The sequence below is a fragment of the Apodemus sylvaticus genome, chromosome 17, assembly GCF_947179515.1.
Source record: "Apodemus sylvaticus chromosome 17, mApoSyl1.1, whole genome shotgun sequence".
NCBI classification, from domain to species: Eukaryota; Metazoa; Chordata; class Mammalia; order Rodentia; family Muridae; genus Apodemus; species Apodemus sylvaticus.
In genome coordinates, this window is record NC_067488.1 from 7,789,030 (window position 1) to 7,809,772 (window position 20,743).

At 42.2% G+C, this 20,743-nt stretch overlaps 1 pseudogene; it reads right to left on the reverse strand.

The window, feature by feature from the left end:
- Positions 1 to 1,185: 1,185 nt before the first annotated feature.
- On the reverse strand, positions 1,186 to 3,156 carry LOC127668095 (ruvB-like 2; annotated as a pseudogene).
- Positions 3,157 to 20,743: the final 17,587 nt, after the last annotated feature.

The window sequence follows — 20,743 nt, forward strand, 5'->3', positions numbered from 1 at the left end:
GAATTTCAAACTTAACTCTTGTCTGAAGCACCCTTAAAGTATACTCCTCAGTGAGCACCAGTAACTAAACTGTGTGTGTGATTTCTCGGGTTCAGAACCTTAGAGTCTTCCTTAACTTGTCTCTCGTTTCCTTCACCATACCTACTCCATGAGCAAACCTCCCGGCCTCTCCTTTCAGACCACTGCTCATCTCCAACGCACCCCATGACCTTCTTCTGTTTAGACCACTGAAATACCCCCCCTCCCTGACAATTCTCGTTGCTTGTCATTTGGCCTCTCTTTCAGCTTCCCTATAGTAACTAGAACAGCTGTTTCTGAAAGCCTGTCAGCGGCTGTAACATATGACTCAAAAAAATCTTTCAATACTTTCCATCAAACTTAAAATTCAAACTCCATATGTTATGGTTTGAATATAAAATGTCCCTATAGTCTTCTGTGATTGAACAGTTGGTCCCCAAATGATGGCACTGCTTTGAAAGGCTGTGGAATTGAGGCCTCATTGGAGGGGCTGGGTGACAGCCGAATCCAGGTCCTAGCTCTCTGCTTCCTGGTGGACCAGTCAGAATCTGACAGAGCAAATTGAGACACTTGGAGGAGTCATAGACAGGAACTGGTCTCAACATGACCTTACCTCACTCACCTCCTGTAAGCTGGTTTTTCAGCTGTTCTATCAGGATGATGACCTGCTCCGCACCTGTGACTGTGTAACACAGTGTAACTTGTCTCTGTCCCTCTGGGTCCTGGAACATGTACAGACTCCCTGTTTAGAGATTCTATACCATCACCTTTCTGTCTAGAATGCTATGGGATTTTTTTCCCCCCAGTTTTCAAACATTTTATACAAAAGCACAGAGTCAGAACTTGTAGAAAATGGGGTGGGAGAATTGGGTGGAGTGTCGGCTCAGACGTCCATTGCTTCACCTTTAAGTTCCTTGAACAGGAAGGCGTCCTGGTGTTCCTTCATGCACTGGGCCAAGTGGGATTCATCCGGGACGATGACATCACCTAATGTCACTCATCACCTATGAGAACCACTGTGTCCTTTCATTTCCCCATACGCCAGGCTGGCTGCTGTGGTGAGCTATATGGCGTGGCACAGGGAAGCCTTCATCCCAGTGTGGGTGGACACTGTGTAGGCATCCTCTCTCATCTCTACTTCCTCCTCCTCACAGTGCATGGCAGGGCTTAGGGGGATGTAAACAATATGAGTAAGTGGTCTAGCACGTCCGTCGGGATGCCACAGGGACTTTGGGAGCTGGAGAGTTGCATCTGGGTGACATCTCAGTTGGTGGCCATGCTGAGGACAGGGGCCATGTCACTCTCCAGGGTCTGGTTGAGGAAAGAGAAACTCCCGATGTCCAGCATGTAGACCTGGTTGATGAACAGCACCCCAAGGATGAGCTCTGATTTGCCCTCCTCCCTCCTCTCAGCCACCTTGGCATTGTTTTGCTCTGGACTTGTGACTTGATCTCCCCTGTGTCTCCTGAGACAAGGGATCTGAAGCCCTGAGTACCATACTTGATGACATCGGTCTCATGGAGGGATGGACACAGTGTGCACCTGTGCACCACCTCCTTGCATTTCTGCAGCTCCCTCATCTGGGCACTGCACAAACTTGTCTGGGAGCCACAGTGCCATTGTATCGGGTGCATGTCAAAGAGTGGCTCAGCTTGGAAATCTTGCTGGTGGCCTTGTTGATGGTGATTACACCCTCTGCCTGGACCTTGTCCTTGATAAGAGACTCGATCATCTTGGTACGCAGATGGTAGATGGTTTCCATCTCTGTGGTCTTGAGGGTCAGTTCACCCAACTTTGTTCCTGTGCCTGTGGCTGGCCGATCAATCTGGGTCTCTGCCACTGCACTTTCAGTGATTTCTGTCCCCTTCCTGATAAAGATGTCAATGGACCAGCAGAAGGCTTGAGCCAGAGCCAGAGAAAAGATCTCAATGGCTGTGATGTGTGTGTGTTGGGTCCTAGAGCCTGCGCCATGCCCATGGCAGTGGCTGTCTTCCCAGTGCCTGCCGGGATAACAGTGAGGGCAGCTGCAATCTTCCCTCCTCTGATCATCTCCAGCACCATGCCAGCGGCATGCTGGGTGTGCCCTGGGAAGACTGTCTTGATTCCAAGACACTGTCAGGGCCCAGACACCAGATGTGGGAGTGAGCGCCGATTCACTCAATTCTTGTCACCTCACACGATTTTGGAGGTGGCTGCCATAGTTACTGTGATGCACATCGATCCAATTTTTTAAGTTTGTTTCATGGTTTCCTGTCCAGTTTTCTTTCTTCCTAGAGGCCTTCCCTGGCTCACCTTTTGGAGATTGTAGTGTCTTGATGGAGTTCTAGTTATTTCTTTAAATGATGTATTTATTTTTATATTTTACATGAACATGTGAGTACCTGTATGTATGTATGTATGTATGTATGTATGTATGTATGTATGTATGTATATGTACTACATGCATGCTTTATGTCTATGGAAAGCATAAGAGGGTGTTTGATCCCCAGAGCCTGGAATTCTAGAGAGTTGTGACCCACCACCTGGGTGCTGAGAACTGAAGAGGGGGGTCCTCTGGAGGAGAAGGCAGTGCTCACCACTGCTGAGCCACTCTCCAGCCTCCACTTCTAGTTCTTTACATAAGCAGTGGCTAAAGATCTTGCTGCTTTGTAAACATGTTATGTGGTTTCCATTATGCTCCATAGTAAACACGTAAGAAAGGTTTCAGTGGCTAAGCATGCATCTCAGCGGCAACAGAACTTCCTAATGTCTCCAAAGGTTATTGAAAACATCAACAGCAAAAGAGCTTTTAAAAAAAGATGTTATTTAGATAGATAAAAACATGATTCTTACAACAGTTTTGTCATTTCACATTTATCAAATTATTTTCTATACATTATTAATTAAAGGCTTTATTTCTTTAATCTGGTCACACATTTCTGGATTGGGAGAGTTGAGGGGGAAATTTGCTGGATGAGCAGAGACCCCACAAAGGTACAGCGTTCAAGCCCAGATGTGACCAGAGCAGATGCAGAGCCAACAAGGGCATGTTCTGGTGGGCACGGAGTGTACTGTACAAATGGATCAGCTAGCTAAGTGATTCTGCTCTGTACTGACCTCTCAATCCCTGTCCTGTTGATTTACCATCAGGTTGTCCATGATTGTCAATCAATGCTTTCCTGCCCCCTCCCCCAGAACTCTTCATAGCTTTCTATCACCTCTGAGGACAGGACTCTGTCAGAGTGAGAAAGCTGAGAGACTCCCATAAGCCACTTCCTTCAAACCATCTCTACTGCTCCCATGAAACTGGTTTCCCCCATTTTGTCCTTGGCATAACATTCCTATGCTTTTATTTCTAATAGATATTTCCACTATGATGATTTATAGATCATCATTTCTTGACCCAGATTTGGACAGCAGTCCTTCCCTGCTTAACATTCTCCATAGTATTTATCACAGCTCGACACCATATTTATTCCTTCAGCTTGTGGTAGACAGATTGTCAGGATTAGAAGGTCCAGACATTGGATCAGTGGCTGGAATATAGCAGGTGCTCAGTACATATCTGTTAAATAAATATAGGAGGGAGGATCTCTGTACAATATTGTACAAGGTGCTGTTGTATAGGAGAGTTGGCATAATTTAATCATTTTCTCTCTCTAGGGACTTTATTTTTCATTTTATACCACCATATAATTTTTCCTGTAGAAATGCTACATTTTGAATGAACAATGATGAGTCTTCTGCCTGAAATAAATAGTACAGTATATCACAGTATTATCTCTACTTACTCAGACTCAATCTTTCTATTGCTTTCTTGCTTGCTTTCTGTGTCCTCCCTCCCTCCCTCCCTCCCTCCCTCCCTTCTTTCCTCCCTCCCTCCCTCCTTCCCTCCCTCCCTCCCTCCCTCCCTCCCTCCCTTCCTTCCTTCCTTCCTTCCTTCCTTCCTTTTAAGTGCTGGGGATTAAAATCAAGGCTTATATATGGTAGTCAAATGCTTTGCCACAGACTTAAGTCCTTGGATCTTAGAATGCTTCCTTTTCAATTATAGTACTTCTTTGCATGAAACAATATTTATTTACTATGTGTCCCTTTGTCCAAAATGTCAGCTCTGTAGGGTAGAGGCTGTATCTTATTTAAAGGTGCATCTTCTGTGCCTAGAATAGTAATAAGCTCATAAAAGACAATCTCATTAACTTCAGTTTTCTCTCCAAACTTACTGTTCAATTGGAATTCTCCTCATTTGAGACCCAAGAATTTGCATATTTAAATAAGCTCTATGTATAATTTTTATGGGGGTTAAATCTTTACTTGTTGAAATGATCACTCTTAGGTTAGTAATTACAGGGTTGTCAAACATTGCCTCTAGGGAACAGTCTCCAATGCTACTCTTTAACCCTAAGCTGCCCTAACGGAGAAGAGATAGAGAAATCAGGCCCCTATAAAGGGCTGAGAATGCAAATGCTTCCTTCTTTTTTTTTTTTTTTTATTCGATATATTTTTTTACTTATCTTTCAAATGATTTTCCCTTTTCTGGCTTCCCACTCCCCGAAAGTCCCATAAGCCCTCTTCCCTCCCTCTGTTCCCCCATCCACCCCTTCCCACTCCCCTGTTCTGGTATTGCCTTATACTGCTGCACTGAGTCTTTCCATAACCAGGGGCCACTCCTCCATTCTTCTTGAACATCATTTGATGTGTGGATTATGTTTTGGGTATTCAAATTTTCTAGGCTAATATCCACTTATTAGTCAGTGCATACCATGATTGATCTTTTGAGACTGGGTTACCTCACTTAGTATGATGTTCTCCAGCTCCATCCATTTGTCTAAGAATTTCATGAATTTATTGTTTCTAATGGCTGAATAGTACTCCATTGTGTATATATACCACATTTTTTATATCCATTCTTCCGTTGAGGGATACCTGGGTTCTTTCCAGCTTCTGGCTATTATAAATAGGGCTGCTATGAACATAGTGGAGCATGTGTCCTTATTGCATGCTGGGGAATCCTCTGGGTATATGCCTAGGAGTAGTATAGCAGGATCTAAACGCTTCCTTCTTATCTCCCAGTAGCAGGTTCAGTCCATACAGACAGAGAGGCCCCTCCTCTCTGCAGGGATAGCCGCTATGCTCATTTCCCTGTGCCCTGATCAGGGTTTAGAAAAATGCCATATAGATACTGTAAATGACATGAGTCTTACCTCGGTGTAAGCTGTGGGAATTTCAAATTCTCTTCCTTTTATAAGACAGATGTGAAAACGAGCATCACACCCAGACAGAAATAAATCTTGTTAAAAGAAAACTCTTCCATGAAGGTTTTGTTTAGTTTTGTTATCCCTGGATTCCAGTATCCATATACATCATAGCTGAATATGTTCCTTATCAACTTTGAAGGTGTAAATGATCTTTTTTAAATTATCCCACTCATAATGTATGGTGGAAATTATTTACAACTCTACGTAGATTACACGACCAGTCCTCAGATTCTCCTTACTTTGGAAATCGACTCTCCCATCAAGCTGAGGGCGCAGTAGCCCTGTGCCCTTGGCTGATCTGCAGGAGATTTGCTTCTTTGGAAGGTCTCCTATGGTTTAGTCTCAGCATTTGCATAGAAATGTATTCTTCAGTCTCTTAAGATCTGAATTTTCATCAGAGAATATAGATAGGAAGCTTTCCAACCTTTTGATATACTCTACAAGTTGTTACATACAGTGGTTTATTTGCCGCTTCCTGTGTCCTGTACCAGAAGGGTCCTAAACATGAAAGATTCTGCCAGGTCCTAAAGAAGTCTGTCTTTTCTTTCTTTCTTTTTCCTTCTTCTTCTTTTTGTTTTTTGACATTTTTCATCACCAAATATGGGCTCTAACTCACTCTCTCTCTCTCTCTCTCTCTCTCTCTCTCTCTCTCTCTCTCTCTGTCTCTTTCTCTTTTCAGTTTAACAAACCAGCTAGACCAAGTGGGTCATCCACTATAGAATCTCACACTGTGCCCCGAGGAAGACCAGACCACACGAGGGTTTATTTGAGAACCCATACTGAGGTCTCAGCCAGCAGACAGCAATTGCCACCAGGTGTGCCAGCAGAGAGGCTTTTGGGATGTTCCACATCCAGCCCTGAATGAGACCTGAATGATGGTTCAACAAACATCAACCATGACAGTCACTGCAGTTTGATACATATATATATATATTTCGGATTTGGTTTTTTCGAGACAGGGTTTCTCTGTATAGCCCTGGCTGTCCTGGAGCTCACTCTGTAGGCCAGGCTGGCCTCGAACTCAGAAATCTGCCTGCCTCTGCCTCCCAGAGTGCTGGGATTACAGGTGTGAGCCACCACCGCCCGGCAGTTTGATACATATTAATTGCAGTTTATAAGGGTATAACATCCACAGCAGTGAATTGCCTTATTTAAACTTAAATTCTCATTGGCTATCAGATCTTTCTTTGCTAAGTTTTATTTTCATTTTTCACTTAACTTTAGGATACAAAATGATGACTATGTTTACTCCTTAAAGAAGAAGAGGAGAAGAGGAGGAGGAGGAGGAAGAGGAGAAGGAGGAGGAGGAGGAGGAGAAGAAGAAGAAGAAGAGGAAGAGGAAGAAGAGGAAGAAGAAGGAGCAGGAGGAGGCAGAGGCGGAGGGGAGGAGGAGGAGGATGGGGGAGGAGGGGGAGGAGGAGGAAGGGGAGGACGAGGGGAAGCAGGAGAGAGAGGAGGAGGAAGGGAGGAGGAGGGGGAGCAGGATGGGGAGGAGGAGGGGGAAGAGGAAGAGGAAGAGGAAGAGGAAGAGGAAGAGGAAGAAGAAGAAGAAGAAGAAGAAGAAGAAGAAGAAGAAGAAGAAGAAGAAGAAGAAGAAGAAGAAGAAGAAGAAGAAGAAGACCTAAAACTAAAAGGGATTTATGGATCAAGAAGACAGCAGAATGTCACCATTTTTTAAGAAAAGAAGTCATTTGGCAACTACAAAGAATTAAGATATACCAATACCTCTGGAGCAAATCATTATGGTTGGAGACTTAGGCTTCTTGAGCAGAAGTCATTGTTCACAGGATTTTCCACCTCTTTCTTACCCCATGGTAATACAGAATGCTCAAACATTGTAGCAGGCCCCAAAGCTCCCAACTTTAAAAGCTATAAGTGTCCTCTGATGCTCTACCTTTGGTGTGAGACCCAAGCCCTTTGCATGCCACAGAAGGCTGTGGTACTGCTCCCTCACCTATCCTGTAAGCTTCAGGTATCCTTCACTTCCTCTGATGTTCTGTGTTTGAATGTGTTACTCACAAGGAAAGATGACTCTCCTTACCTCATGGGTCCTAAGGTCGCACCCATGGTTCCTTCTTCAGGAAGTGCCCCTCTCCTCTTTCCATGACTGATGCCCACTCCTGATTCAAGTCAAAACCCAGAAGTTGGCCTATTCATTGCTGGCTGTGTTATGTTCAGGTACTGTGTGTTCTCTAGGCCACAATGATTACCTAGTAGTTTCTGCCTGCTAGGTTTCTGCCTAGTAGTTCTGCAGCTGTCCTTGGTTTTCTTCAGACTAAACTGGGATCTCCTTTAAGAATAAAGATATGTGTGCCTGAATTCCTAGAGGATGGCAGCCCAGTTAGTGGCTTATGGTGACAATTATGTGTGACTTCTGATGAATAAATAATAGTAGTTAGTGACTCGGTGAGCTTTTCAGTAAGCAGGGGGACAATGTTCTTACTGTACTTAGTATCTTTCTTCTGTCTGATGATGTCAGTCTGTAGCAAGATGATGTGGATGATGTCTGACAGAGAAACGGCTTTGGGGCAGAATCCAGATGGCAATAGGAACAAGGAATGAACTGCTTGTTAAATCAACTTTCTCACGGTAAAATAATATGAATTCATTCTTTTCCGCTTATCACCTTTCTTTCTGGGCCATATTTTATTGTAACTGCACACATAGTTTTAAAGTGATTTTAATTAATTTTTATACCCCATGTAATTATAAACATGCAAAGCTATAAAAGCATTTTTTGTAAAATTATGAGGCCATGAGTTACTAGAGATGCTCACATGGTTTTATAAAAGCAGATGATTACATTTTGAGGAATTTTATAAGCTGGTATTAAACATGGCTTAGCACTGGCTGCAGTGGTGTTCCTGCAGATGCCTAGGCTAGATACTTTTACTCCAGTGCTCAGTGGACTGTAAACATCACTGGATACAGTCTTTTAGCTCAGAAGGAATTTTGTGCCAAAGACTCTTCAAACTATAATGTCTTTTGTAACTTGATGGTAAACGGAAGGTGATCTTCAGGGGACTCTGCCAGGCATGGGATTTGATAATTGCAAGAACTAGACAGCTTCCTTGGGAAATGTCTAAAACTGGAAGCTTTCAAATATAGCAGAAGCACCATCCTGGCTTTGTGGCATAAACTTGCTCTGTATATATTGTCAATTCTGTTTTTGCTTTTTTTTTTAATCTCATTTTATCTCAGCTATTTGAAATGGAAAAAATAAAAAAGCTATGATTTCCTGAAGTGAAACTCCTATTACTACAACAATCAAAGAGGTATTTTCTTCTTTTGTTATATCAAATCTGTAGAAAATGCTGAATGATTCAGAAATAAGATGATTATGAAAAATCTTATTTACTCAATTATTTTCTCATTCTGTAAGCATTTCCTAAAAGTCTGTGAGTTATACCAGAGGCCACAGGCATGAGCTTGACAAATCCAGGCCTGCCCCCAAGAAGCTCACAAATTGGATGATGGCATATGATGACTTAATCTCAGTACATTCTATGAAGAGGTTTTGGAGGAAGGGGGAGGCTAATGTAAAGTGGATGAAGCCCAGGTTTCTGGATGCAGTTCCTGGACAGCTCTTATTTGGGGAGTGTGTGCAAAGACTATCAGGTGAAAGGAATGTTATCACAGCTGAGATGCTTAGAAGTTGCTAGGACTTCTAGGCTAGAAAATGTAAAAGGACCCAGGGCAACCAAGGCTATGGGGTCAGGTTAGGACAAGCTCATCCAAAGGTCTCTGGTATGAATTTGCAATTGTGGACTTTCCTCTCAGTCTGATGAGAGGATGGTTAGACACTGAGGACTGATACATTAGAGTCTGTACTGCTATGTGGGGGACAGATTGAAAAGGGAGTAAAGGCACACAAACTGTACTGAAAGATGGTCCTGTTTTAAACTGTAAGAGGTGGTGTGGCAGTGTCAGCTGGGTTATTATTATGAGACCACTTACATTGGATATTCTTTTTAATGACCTGGAAGAAGTGATAAGAATAATTTGATAACCGTTGTACGCAGCAATAGGGAATTATTCATGAAACTAGAAAAAAAAGACATAATTTTAAAAGGTCTGGAGGTATTTTGTCATGAAGAAGGAAAACCACAATAATCCTGAGAATTCTGTGTGTGTCTCTTGGGTCTCGTTCTTGTGTGGGAGAATGCGTTAGCAACAGAAGTACATCTTGTGCACTGTTGCTTCCATTCTGAACACTGTGTACTGTTTGGTTCATCAAGGCCGCTGTTGGCACTTAGCACCTAATGCTTTTAGGTTCCATTTCTGCTGGAATGCTACTAAACCGTTCGTTTGGAGAGCTTGCAGGATGACCACTCTTGTTAAGTACCGGTGGAAACTTCAGCCCCACTAGGAAAGAATCGAGGAATCTTTTAAAACGCTTCCGCTGCTGGAAGCTCTATAAATGAGATACCATCAATAGTCTGTGCACCCAGAAAGCAAAAATAATCATTGAATAACCTAATTGGCCTTGAAATCTTTGCATAATGTTTGTAGCTTCTTCTCACGGATGAAGCACGGAAGAGTGATGATAAAACAACTTGATTTTGGAGCCGTGGAGTTGTGTAAACATTTAGCGCCTATTAAGTCCGTCGAAGGCAAAAACATCCAAATGAGATTTCAACTTGAATTGTTACAGAATGAGACTTAATTTAAGGAGTATTCTTGGAGGCGATTCTGTTCAGTTTCTCCAAAGAAAGATCATTTACCTTCTGCTATCTAAGTTTAAGTTGCACTGACTATAAACTTGCTGTTTCCTGTCTTAGCTTCATCATCAAACGAAAGAGAACAGATGGTTGTCTTAATGCAGCCTATTTCATCCGGGGCCACCAGTGGGTAAACAGCGTGACTGGGTCTACACAGAGGGAAATTAATGTGCTGATGACTAGTCGTTAGATGTGCAACTACAGTTTATTAATTTTGAATTTTATGATTATTGCATTTGCTCCTGGGTAGTTTAGTCAGCTGGGACTGCTATAACACAATGTCTTGGCATGGACAGTTTAAACCACGAGCATTTATTTCCCACAGTCCTGGCTATAGACCACTGTCTTCTTGCTGTGTTCTTCCTTGACTTTTTCTCGGTTGTACATGGGGTTGGGCAGAAGGAGATGGTGGAGGGGTGAGTTCTACCTCATCTTCTGAAGACATTAACCTTTATGTGAAGGGCTGACCTTCATGATCACAGCTAAATCTAATGAATTCCTAAAGGCCTCATATCCAAACGCTTGGCATTGGGATTGAATGTTTCAGTCCATGAATTTGTAGGGGGTGGAGGGTGGGGGTGGGATGGCCAAAACCAACAAGAGCTCTCATAATGCTGGGAGAGTAGAGAGATTGCCCTGGTGAATACAGTCCATCTCAGCTTTATCCAAACTAAAAATGTTGTGGATCCTGCCACATTTTCTGTTACCTAAGCAAGAGATGTGGAACTCTGGGGACTTTTAAATGGAGTTATCTATCAAGATTGCAATGTAAGTAGTTTGTGATGCTGATGGTTTGCATGTGATACAGTTTCATTAGATGCTTGATTAGAAACATGTCTATTCCTGTGCAGCCACATGATTTACAAATGGAGGTGGGTGGTAGGTTTTTCAAGTGGCATAGTGAATTAACTATTTATGTATTTGTTTGTTTATGAATGTATTTATATCTATGTATTTTAATTTGTAAATGAGACTGTGTAGCTTAAACTAGCCTCGATGCCATGACTTTCCATAAACCCACCTTCTAAGGGATGGAAGTAGACATGGGCCACCTTCCCTGGCTATGAATTAATCTCGTTTAAGAAGCAGTTTTGTGGATGAGAAGTCAGAAATGACTGTTGAGTCCTCAGTTGCCTCAGTCCATCTTGGTTGGTACTACAGGGGGGCAGGTCTCAGGAATTACTCAGTCTGAATTCCTGATGTCCCCTGGGTAAACAGAAGGACAGTGAGGCTAGAAGGTGGGGTGGGAGAATTCCTTGCAACAGCAGCAACAGGCAGCTTCGGATATTAGGGCGAGGATGAAGCTGTTTGAAGCACGCATTGCCAAGGTCTGAGTGTTGATAAAAAGGTAAGGCTGTGGAAATAATGTGGAGATAGTAAGAGCAAGTGCACACAGGAGCTGAGCACGGCACGTGAGCACGGCACGTGAGCATGGCACGTGAGCATGGCACGTAAGCACGGCACGTAAGCACGGCATGTAAGCACGGCAGGTAACTCTAAACAGGGACCGAGAAAGTCTCGTAAAAGTGTGATGCATTGACAGCTAAGAGACAGCTGTCTTTATTGCCACCAAGCACAAGACTCATTGAGTTATGACACATTTTAAGAGACAATTGGAGCTAAAAGAAAAACAACGATCCTATAAAACACACTGCGGTTGATTTGTGCCTCATAAGGTGCCGTGCTTACAGTTTGAACTTTGTGCTGTCACGTGCATGGAGAGAATTTCCCACAATGACTGGAAAAGCCTGAAACCTGAAATTGCTCTTTCTATTGGAGACAAGCAAGATACAAGACATATACCTTAGAATTATACCTTAAAAGTACATATGACTAAGGGTCTCCAACACTAACTCTCCAGTGCGGTGGGATTAAAATAAACTCCAAAACTTAAGTTTATGTGGATTTTTGTTTTATGTGTGTTGAGGTATATATTTGCCTAAGGTAGCAACTTCATGCAATCCAGTTTTTAGAATAGAATTAGCTATTGTCAACTTTTTTTATTAGATATATTCTTTATTTTCATTTCAAATGATTTCCCCTTTTCTGGTTCCTCCCTCCTCAAACATCCCATAAGCCTTCTCCCCCTTCTCCTGGTTGCCAATCAATGCCCTCCTGCTTCCCTGTCCTGGTATTCTGCTACACTGCCACACTGAGCCTTTCCAGGACCAGGGACCTCTCCTTCCTTCTTCTTGGGCATCATTTGATATGTGAATTGTGTCTTGGGTATGTTGAGCTTCTGGGCTAATATCTACTTACCAGTGAGTGCATACCATGTGTGTTCTTTTGTGATTAGATTACCTCATTTAAGATCATATTTTCCAGTTCCACCCATTTCTCTAAGAATTTCATGAATTCATTGTTTTTAATAGCTGAATAGTATTCCATAATGTAAATATACCACATTTTCTGTATGCATTCCTCCACAGAGGGATATCTGGGTTCTTTCCAGCTTCTGGCTATTATAAATAGGGCTGCTATGAATATAGTGGAGCATATGTCCTTATTATATGCCGGGAAATCCTCTGGGTATATGCCCAGGAGTGGTATAATGGGGTTCTCTGGTAGTATCAGGCCCAGTTTTCTGAGGAACCGCCAGACTGATTTCCAGAGTGGTTGTACCAGCTTGCAATCCCACCAGCAGTGAAGGAGTGTTCCTCTTTCTCCACATCCTCTCCAGCATCTGCTGTCTCCTGAGTTTTACCTGCATCCATATCTGTGAGGGTGTTGAATCTCCTGGAACTGGAGACAGTTGTGACTGCCAAGCAGGTGCTTGGGAGTTGAACCCATATCCTCTGAAAGAGCAGCCAGTGAGTGCTCTTAACGACTGAGCCATCTCTCCAAAATGTGTAGCCCAGGCTGGCCTCGAACTCGTGATCCTCCTGCCTCTGCCTCCTTCAGCAAATCCTACCGGCGTGGGCCACCACAACCGGCCTGAGTTTTTATCTTAGCCACTCTGACTGGTGTGAGGTGAAATCTCAGGGTAATTTTGATTTGCATTTCCCTGATGACTAAGAATGTTGAACATTTCTTTAGGTACTTCTCAGCCATTCGATATTCTTCAGGTGAAAATTCTTTGTTTAGCTCTGTACCCCATTTTTAATAGGGTTATTTGGCTCTCTGGGGTCTAACTTCTTGAGTTCTTTGTATATATTGGATATTAGTCCTCTGTTAAAGATATAGGGTTGATAAAGATCTTTTCCCAATTTATTGGTTGCCGTTTTGTCCTATTGACAGTATCCTTTGCCTTACAGAAGCTTTGCAGTTTTATGAGGTCCCATTTGTCGATTCTTGTTCTTAGAGCATAAGCCATTGGTGTTCTGTTCAGGAACTTTTTCCCTGTGCCCATGTGTTCAAGATTCATCCCCACTTTCTCCTCTATAATCTTCAGTATGTCTGGTTTTATGTGTAGATCCTTGATTCACTTGAACTTGAGCTTTGTACAAGGAGATAAGAATGGATCGATTTGTCTTCTTCTGCATGCTGACCTCCAGTTGAACCAGCACCATTTGTTGAAAAGGCTATCTTTTTTCCACTGGATGGTTTTATCTCCTTTGTTGAAGATCAAGTGACCATAGGTGTGTGGGTTCATTTCTGGGTCTTCAATTCTATTCCATTGATTTACCTGCCTGTCACTGTACCAATACCATGCAGTTTTTAGCATTATCACTCTGTAGTACTGCTTGAGGCCTGGGATACTGATTCCCCCAGAAGTTCTTTCACTGTTGAGAATAGTAACTCTTTTTGGCTTTATTATTTTTTTTTTAATTTTTTAAAAAGATTTATTTGTTATGTGTAGCTGTCTTCAGACACACCAGAAAAGGGGCATCAGATCTCATTATAGACGGTTGTGATCTACCATGTGGTTGTTGAGATTTGAACTCAGGACCTCTGGAAGAGAAGTCAGTGCTCTTAACCCCTGAGCCATCTCTCCAGACCAGCTCTTTTTTTTTTAAATGTAGTTTCTTCATTTATCTCTGGTGTGAACCCCTGTAACTTTGCTCTCACCCTATGCCCACCATCCTCCACCTTCACAACTTTTACTATTTCTAACATCTTTTCTGATTGTTTTCTTGGAAAGGAACTTGAAGTTGGTAGTTGTGGGTAGGTATGGAGTATTAGAAGAAAGGGCCAGCATCAACTCTCTTGTCCAAGGTCTCTCTCTCTCTCTCTCTCACACACACACACACACTCACACAAATTGATTTACAGTTTGGGGATGCACCAAGAATTTGAGAAGGGTAGCTGCAGCATTGTAGACGGCGCATGTCTGTCAGCTGGTTATCCAGTGCATTGTGGTAAAAAGTGTCAGGCTAGGGGCAAGGTAGACAGTTCCATGTGCTATTGTTAACATGGGCTTCCTCCTTTCAAATGAACACATTTAGAATTTACATACGACTCCCATTGCTTATTGTAATGTTCTCTGGTCTTGAGTTAGAAGGTCCTCTTGTGTTGTGATTAATGAGGCTGTGCAAGCACATTTTGGTGTGACTCATGGACTTTATTGCTTATGATGATAGATTGAAGCTTATGAAGATTTATTCTCTGTATAAATTAGAGTAGATTGATTCTCCTATTCGTACCTTGTCAGTCTTTATGTTTGAGGTACTCTCTTCATTAAAAATGAAAGGTGCAGCACTGCAGGTACTTCTTGGGGAGTGGCTTATAGCTTGAAGCTTATTTTAGAAATACCGAAATCCTTTGAGAACTCCCATCATCCCTGATGGACTGATAGCTACTATGAAAAGGTGATAATGGATTGTAATGCTGGTGGGCTTTATCAGCCTGTGGTGGTATGCCCGCCGAATTGCACTGTGAACAATAATGTCTGTCATGTCTCTGCTGAAGGAGAATATGTTGAGATTTGCAGGTGAAATCTGTGCCAGTGTGTACGAGCTGTTCCTTATCTCCCCATCTATGCCTCCCCTTTCCAGGTGTGGCACACTCTTCAGACTGCCACAGAGTCACCTCCCGTGCGTTATTTTTGATAATCCTTTTCTTTTGCAAGAAGAGGCATATATGAGGCTGCTGTGCTATTTAACCCCAGACAGCAGCATTCACAATACAGTCTTGAGTTGCTTTGGAAGGAGATAGGAGGAAGATGACAGTCATATAGGAATGATGGTCCTGACTGACTGGTAGACAAAGAAGCCAGGGTGGGTAGGGTACACTCCCCACTGATCCTGTTCTAGCTCACCATCCTCTAAATCCCTAAGTTATGGCCTTTCTTTAACTTTTACCATTGGTTCCCGTTGGTATGACCATTGATACTAGTCATTCTATGAAACAATCTTTTCACTATTATGCTTGCCTCCATGGGCATATATATGGAACCTTTTTCCTGTAAAAGTTTTTTTAAATTAAAATCCTCTTCTAAAATTATACCATTGGCCTGGAGAGTTGTTTTAATCAATAAAGGGTCTCATTGCCAAAGATGATGACCTGAGTTTGATCTCTGGAACCCACATGGTGGAAAGAGAGAATAAATTCCCACATGTTGTCCTCTGAGCTCCACACAGGGACACCCAAACACATAATCACAAGTAATAAATAAATATGAAAACTTAAAAATAAATAAAATTTTCTTAAGTATACGTGGTGACTTCACTCTAGAAATAAATCAAAGGCTTCATAGCTTTTAAGTATATGTTTATTTAAATACAGAAAAGTACCCTCAGCCTGTCTCTGTTTCCATCCTAATTATCTTATGTTGTCAATAAAAACTGTTTGGTGACGGAAAAAAAATCAACAATCTTACTCAAATTATATAAATATGAGTCTGTATAGCTTTATCTACCTGATTTTTGGATATCATTTACTTTAAAAAGAGAACATCTGATTATATAATTTCTCTACAAAACTCTGGATCTTGCTGTACTCTTATCCACTGAGATGGAATTCATTCTTTTAAAGGGCTTCACTAGGCAACACTAGAGTTTTAGAATGACTAGTATCAAAGGTCACAGGAACCAATCTCAAGTTTAAAGGAAGGCCCTAACTTAGGGATTTAGAGGATGGTGAGCTAGAACAGGCTAGTGGGGAGTGTACACTAGCTCCTGGCTTCTCTGTTTATTAGTCAGTGAGTATGCGAATGGTGAGGGAGTGTCAGTTTGGTCAGAGGAGCAGCCATTCCCATAGGTTGTTATTGATCCAGCTTATTCTTTTAAAGGCTGCATTCTTTGCTTGACTGCACAGAGATTCATTCAACCTCTCTGTCAGAAGTAGCTTTTGCCAAATTCTCCAGTGCTATAGCTAACATATGTGTACTCTTAAGCTCTGCAACTTTTGTGTCTTAGGACCCCCAAAACAAATCTGTGAGGTTTGAGTTCATATACATAGATACAATTCCATTTATTTGTATTGCCATTTTAATCCCCAGAGTAGCTGCAGGAATTCTTATGCCTTGGAGATGTTCTCAATTGCAGTTTTATTTATTTGTTTGTTTATTTATTTATTTATTTACATTTATACAGGTCACACGCTCATCTTTTATGTTACACTCATTTTTTTTTTTTTGGAGTTTGTGGGTCAAAAGAAGATTCAAGTGGAAGATTTTCCTAAATACTTTCCTGCCCCCTCCCCCATTTACAAATCTCATAAGTAACAGAGGTATGGTCATTGGAACGTGGGAAAGTTTCATTTTATTAACTTCAGTGAAACAGGGGCAAGAGGCACTTGAACCTGGGAAAAGTGAGCAAGAAATTGTACCAATTTATGTCGTCCAGGTGATGGGTCATCATGGAAACGAGGAGGTTCATGCAACAGACCAGTTGCAGGTAGGGCAGACTGCACCAAAGGAGTCTGTGGCTGAAGTCCAAAACGGAGACCAACAGGACCCAGGCTGGTGAGATGGCTTCGCAGATGGATCCGCTTGCCCCAAGCCTGGTGAGCAACCTGAGTTAGTACCCTCAGACCCAGGGGTGTAAGGAGAGAATAGATCCCTACAAGCTGTCCTCTGACTTCCTCATGCTCTCTATGGCTTCAGCCCTTTCCATAAACAAACAAATGTAACTATTTTTCAAAGGAAGCATAAAATACTCAAGGCTTAGGAAGGTTGTGAACAGAGGCTGGCATCAGTAAAATTTGCTGGAAAGCAACAAGGAGACAATCCCAGTCTGCACAGAAAGGCGCCATGGCTGTCTGGGAGCAAACTCAGCTTTCGAACGACACGGACCTGTTTTCAAAATCTGGCCATAATGCCTACACATCTTTGACCTTCAGCAAACTAGTTAGTCTTCCAGAGCCTCGTCGCCTTTGCTGTTTTCATGCCAAGGACGTGTTTTGGCGTATAGCACAGTGTTTGTTGTCATACAAATGATTTCTATGGTTTCTACGGAAGCTGTCCTATCACTCAGCAGGTCAAGTGGGTAAAAGCTGAGAGCTGTAAATCTACTCTTGGCTTTCCCAGCTGGCCTTGTCTTCCAGAATAGCACGTTAAGTGCCCCAGGGAATTAGAGCTATTTCATAGCCTTCTTTTCTAGTACCTTCTATGTGTCCTTAGAGAAACAGCAGAATACTTTGAGATTGCCACTGGCTGGACATCATGGAACACCAGTAGACAGAATGCCCTAGTGGTGGCCTTACTTTCTGGTTTGTTCAATTTTGGGTGACCAGATGAGTCTCCTCATCTTTTGGGCGTTAGTCTTGATTTATTCCTTGATGATTGCTGTGTTGCACAAAATTTAGAATACTTGTTAAAGATATAGAACAGAAAGAAGACAAGGCCAAAATTAGACTCTGGTGCTTAACATCAGAATATTGACCACAAAACTCCAGGCTACTCCTTTGATGGTCTTGCTTGGCGCTTATGGTTTTATTGGAGTCAATGGTTGGAACTTTCACTTACTGGTTAGTAGTGTTGGGTTTCAAATTCCAGACGCATAGCTGAGATGCCTGTTTAACATATCAAAGCAGAGGCTGTCTACCAGTCTCTCTCAGCATTGCCAGTATCTGGCACATCCCACCCCTACCCTAAACTCTAAGGCACAGGGACGGGGCTGGGCTATCCCTCCCCCAGCTTCACTGACTCCTATATAACCCAGCCATATTGGCTACACCAGTTCATAACCTCTTGGTCTATAGTCTCTTGGCCTCTTGGCTTCTGGTGTCCCCGCTCTCCTCCCATGACACTGTTCAGTTTGCCAGGCATGTTCAGTCAGGACTTTCCCAGAGGCTTCTGCTGCTGGCTGTGCACTCCTTACATCTATTATAAAAACCTGAACCCCTTAGGAGAAGTCTTCTGCTCTTCTTAGTTCTTCTCATTCAATTAGGAACCACTCAGAGCTTGGCAACGGCTGTGTTAAAAACAGGGAATGTATATTGCCTGAAGGTATGTTATGCATCAAATGCTTCTTTAGCTGGGTTGATGTCACTATCTTGAAGAGTGAGAAGACACCTTTCAAGGAAGTATTTTAAGTTTCTCTGACTTGTTATGTTAATAGCACATGTCCATGCACAAAACCAGTATCTTAACACACAGTAAAAATAAGAACTTTGTAGGATGCCTGCCTGCTAATTGTATCTCAAGATTTTTTTTTTTCTCAGAATTTTACTTACCTCTAATTGTGAATCTGGCCTAATCCAAGTGCAGTCAGTCAGCATGCTCAGTGACTAGGCATGACACACAGCTCAACAGAGACCCCAACTAGTCAAGTTCAACCACAAGCCTTCTGACAGAACCCAAGGAATGACTTTGTTCTGGGATGGTCTCTAGGTTCTTACAAAATAAACTTGGAAGTGCTTGTGGGCTTCTTGACAATATATTGGAAAACCCATTTGCAGCCAAGTTGTCCCTAAAGTCACATAGCCTCTGACTGTGGACTCACATGAGTGATTGCATTTATTGTTTTGCTTAATTTGGTTTCAGTTGCTAATTATAAGGAAAAAAATCTCTAATTTTTCTGGGCTCCTGGAGATTTCACATCAAATGCTGAATCTCCTGCCATTGAAATGAGGTCTTTCAAGAATTATAGAGACTCTAAATAGCATAATTTGAAATGGCCACATGTAGTTCTCGTTCAAGATGGAGATGAGAAGAATTCTAAGCTAAAAATATCATCTTAGTCAAACACTGGTACATTGTGCAGCAAATAAACAAAAACAAAAACAAAAAAAGAAAAAAAAACAAAGACAAAACAAAACAAAAATCAAAACTCCCAAGCTGTTCAGTGATATGACTATAACTATGAGTCTTCCAGGTGAATGGCATTGGTTCATTGGAGAGGAGAACGTTAATCAAATCATTTCTGGAATCTCTTCCAACTCTTTAGTCCTGTATACCCTCTGTAGAAAAGTAGGCATCTTTGGCAATTTACTGCAGTGTTGTTTCAGGGGAACACTGCATTCTTCTGGCTCAAGTTGAGAATACAGTCATCAAGGTCATTTGAAATGTAGACACAAACCACCTGGGGGAAGGCAGAGGTTCTTGTAAAGCATTGTATTAAAATGTCATATGCTATACTGATTGCACTACTAGTGGATGTTTTGTGTTTTTAAATGTTTTGTAATGCGAATTATAGATAATATCAAGTATTTGCTAGGTCACTACTAACATTTGTTTCTTTCAATTTGACTTTAGGTTTTGTTAAAAAGAAGTTTGTTTTGATTTTAAAGTTATAAAATTTTCCCAGGAATACAGCTAATTTCAACAAGCAGTAGGCAGGGCTGGCTTCTTTGCACAGACGTGTAATGTTACACGGCCCTGGACAGAGTTATGGATAGCTGGTTACTTGTCAAAGAGTTCCTGAGTTAGCTGCAGACTAACCATGCTTCTCACTTTCCTCTCCACATTCCAAAGGGAGTACATGGATTCACCCCTAGCTTCATAGCAGTGGTTTAACATTCTTTTGTACAAGCCCCGAGAAAGCTGAGCTCAGTTTGTCAGGAATTCACGCTCAGAAGCATTGCCTAGACATGCTGTGAGCTGGGGTGAAAGGTAGCTGCCAGGTCCCTGCGACCCCAGGGCCCCTGCCCTGAAAGGTACCTGCAACATCAAAGAGCTCAGTGCAGGCTTGGGAGCTAAATGAAAGAGAAAAATAATTGTGTGCCTCCGTGTTCCTGTTCACAAAGTGTCTTCTAAATCAACGGAACCCGAGGGAGATTGGAAGCAACGCTAGGTATGAGAAAACAGGATTCCAGATCTGCTCATTGTTTGGAGGCCTCCTTGAAGGACCTTTAAGGAGAAGATTCCCTGGGACTCTAAACTCAGCAGCAGGGACATTTCCCTGGACAGTGAGCTCCCCAGGGACTTGCGTTCTTTACCATGAGACTTGACTACACTCCATGTTATTCCCCGTTCTTTGGCTAACTTCCGTTGCTGTTTTTCTGTTTTTCTACCTTCCTTGATTCCTGTGGTGCTCACATTTTCTTAGTGCAAAAACTCAGGTATTTAAATTTTCATGGGAGGTCCCATAAGGATGCATTAAAAAACATGATGCTGAGCCTCCCGCACATCTGTGCAGTTGTGCAGACTTGGCATTCATTCTCAGATGGATTGGCAGTGTGTGCTCTGCGGATGGCTGCCATCGTTGACCGGCTTACTTTGTGTAAATTATCGTTTCCATTACTATAGATATGTAGCCCTTCCATCTAAGGACAGTATTTTCATCTTTAACATAGAACAAAAGAAACTATCAATAAAGAGGAGACAAAATGGTCTACCCAGGCAAAATATTTAGTACTAGACACTCTTTTCTGGTCAGCTTTCCTTTTAACCATTTAAAGTGCTGTATTATGAATATATCATATGATATATGATATATGACATATATG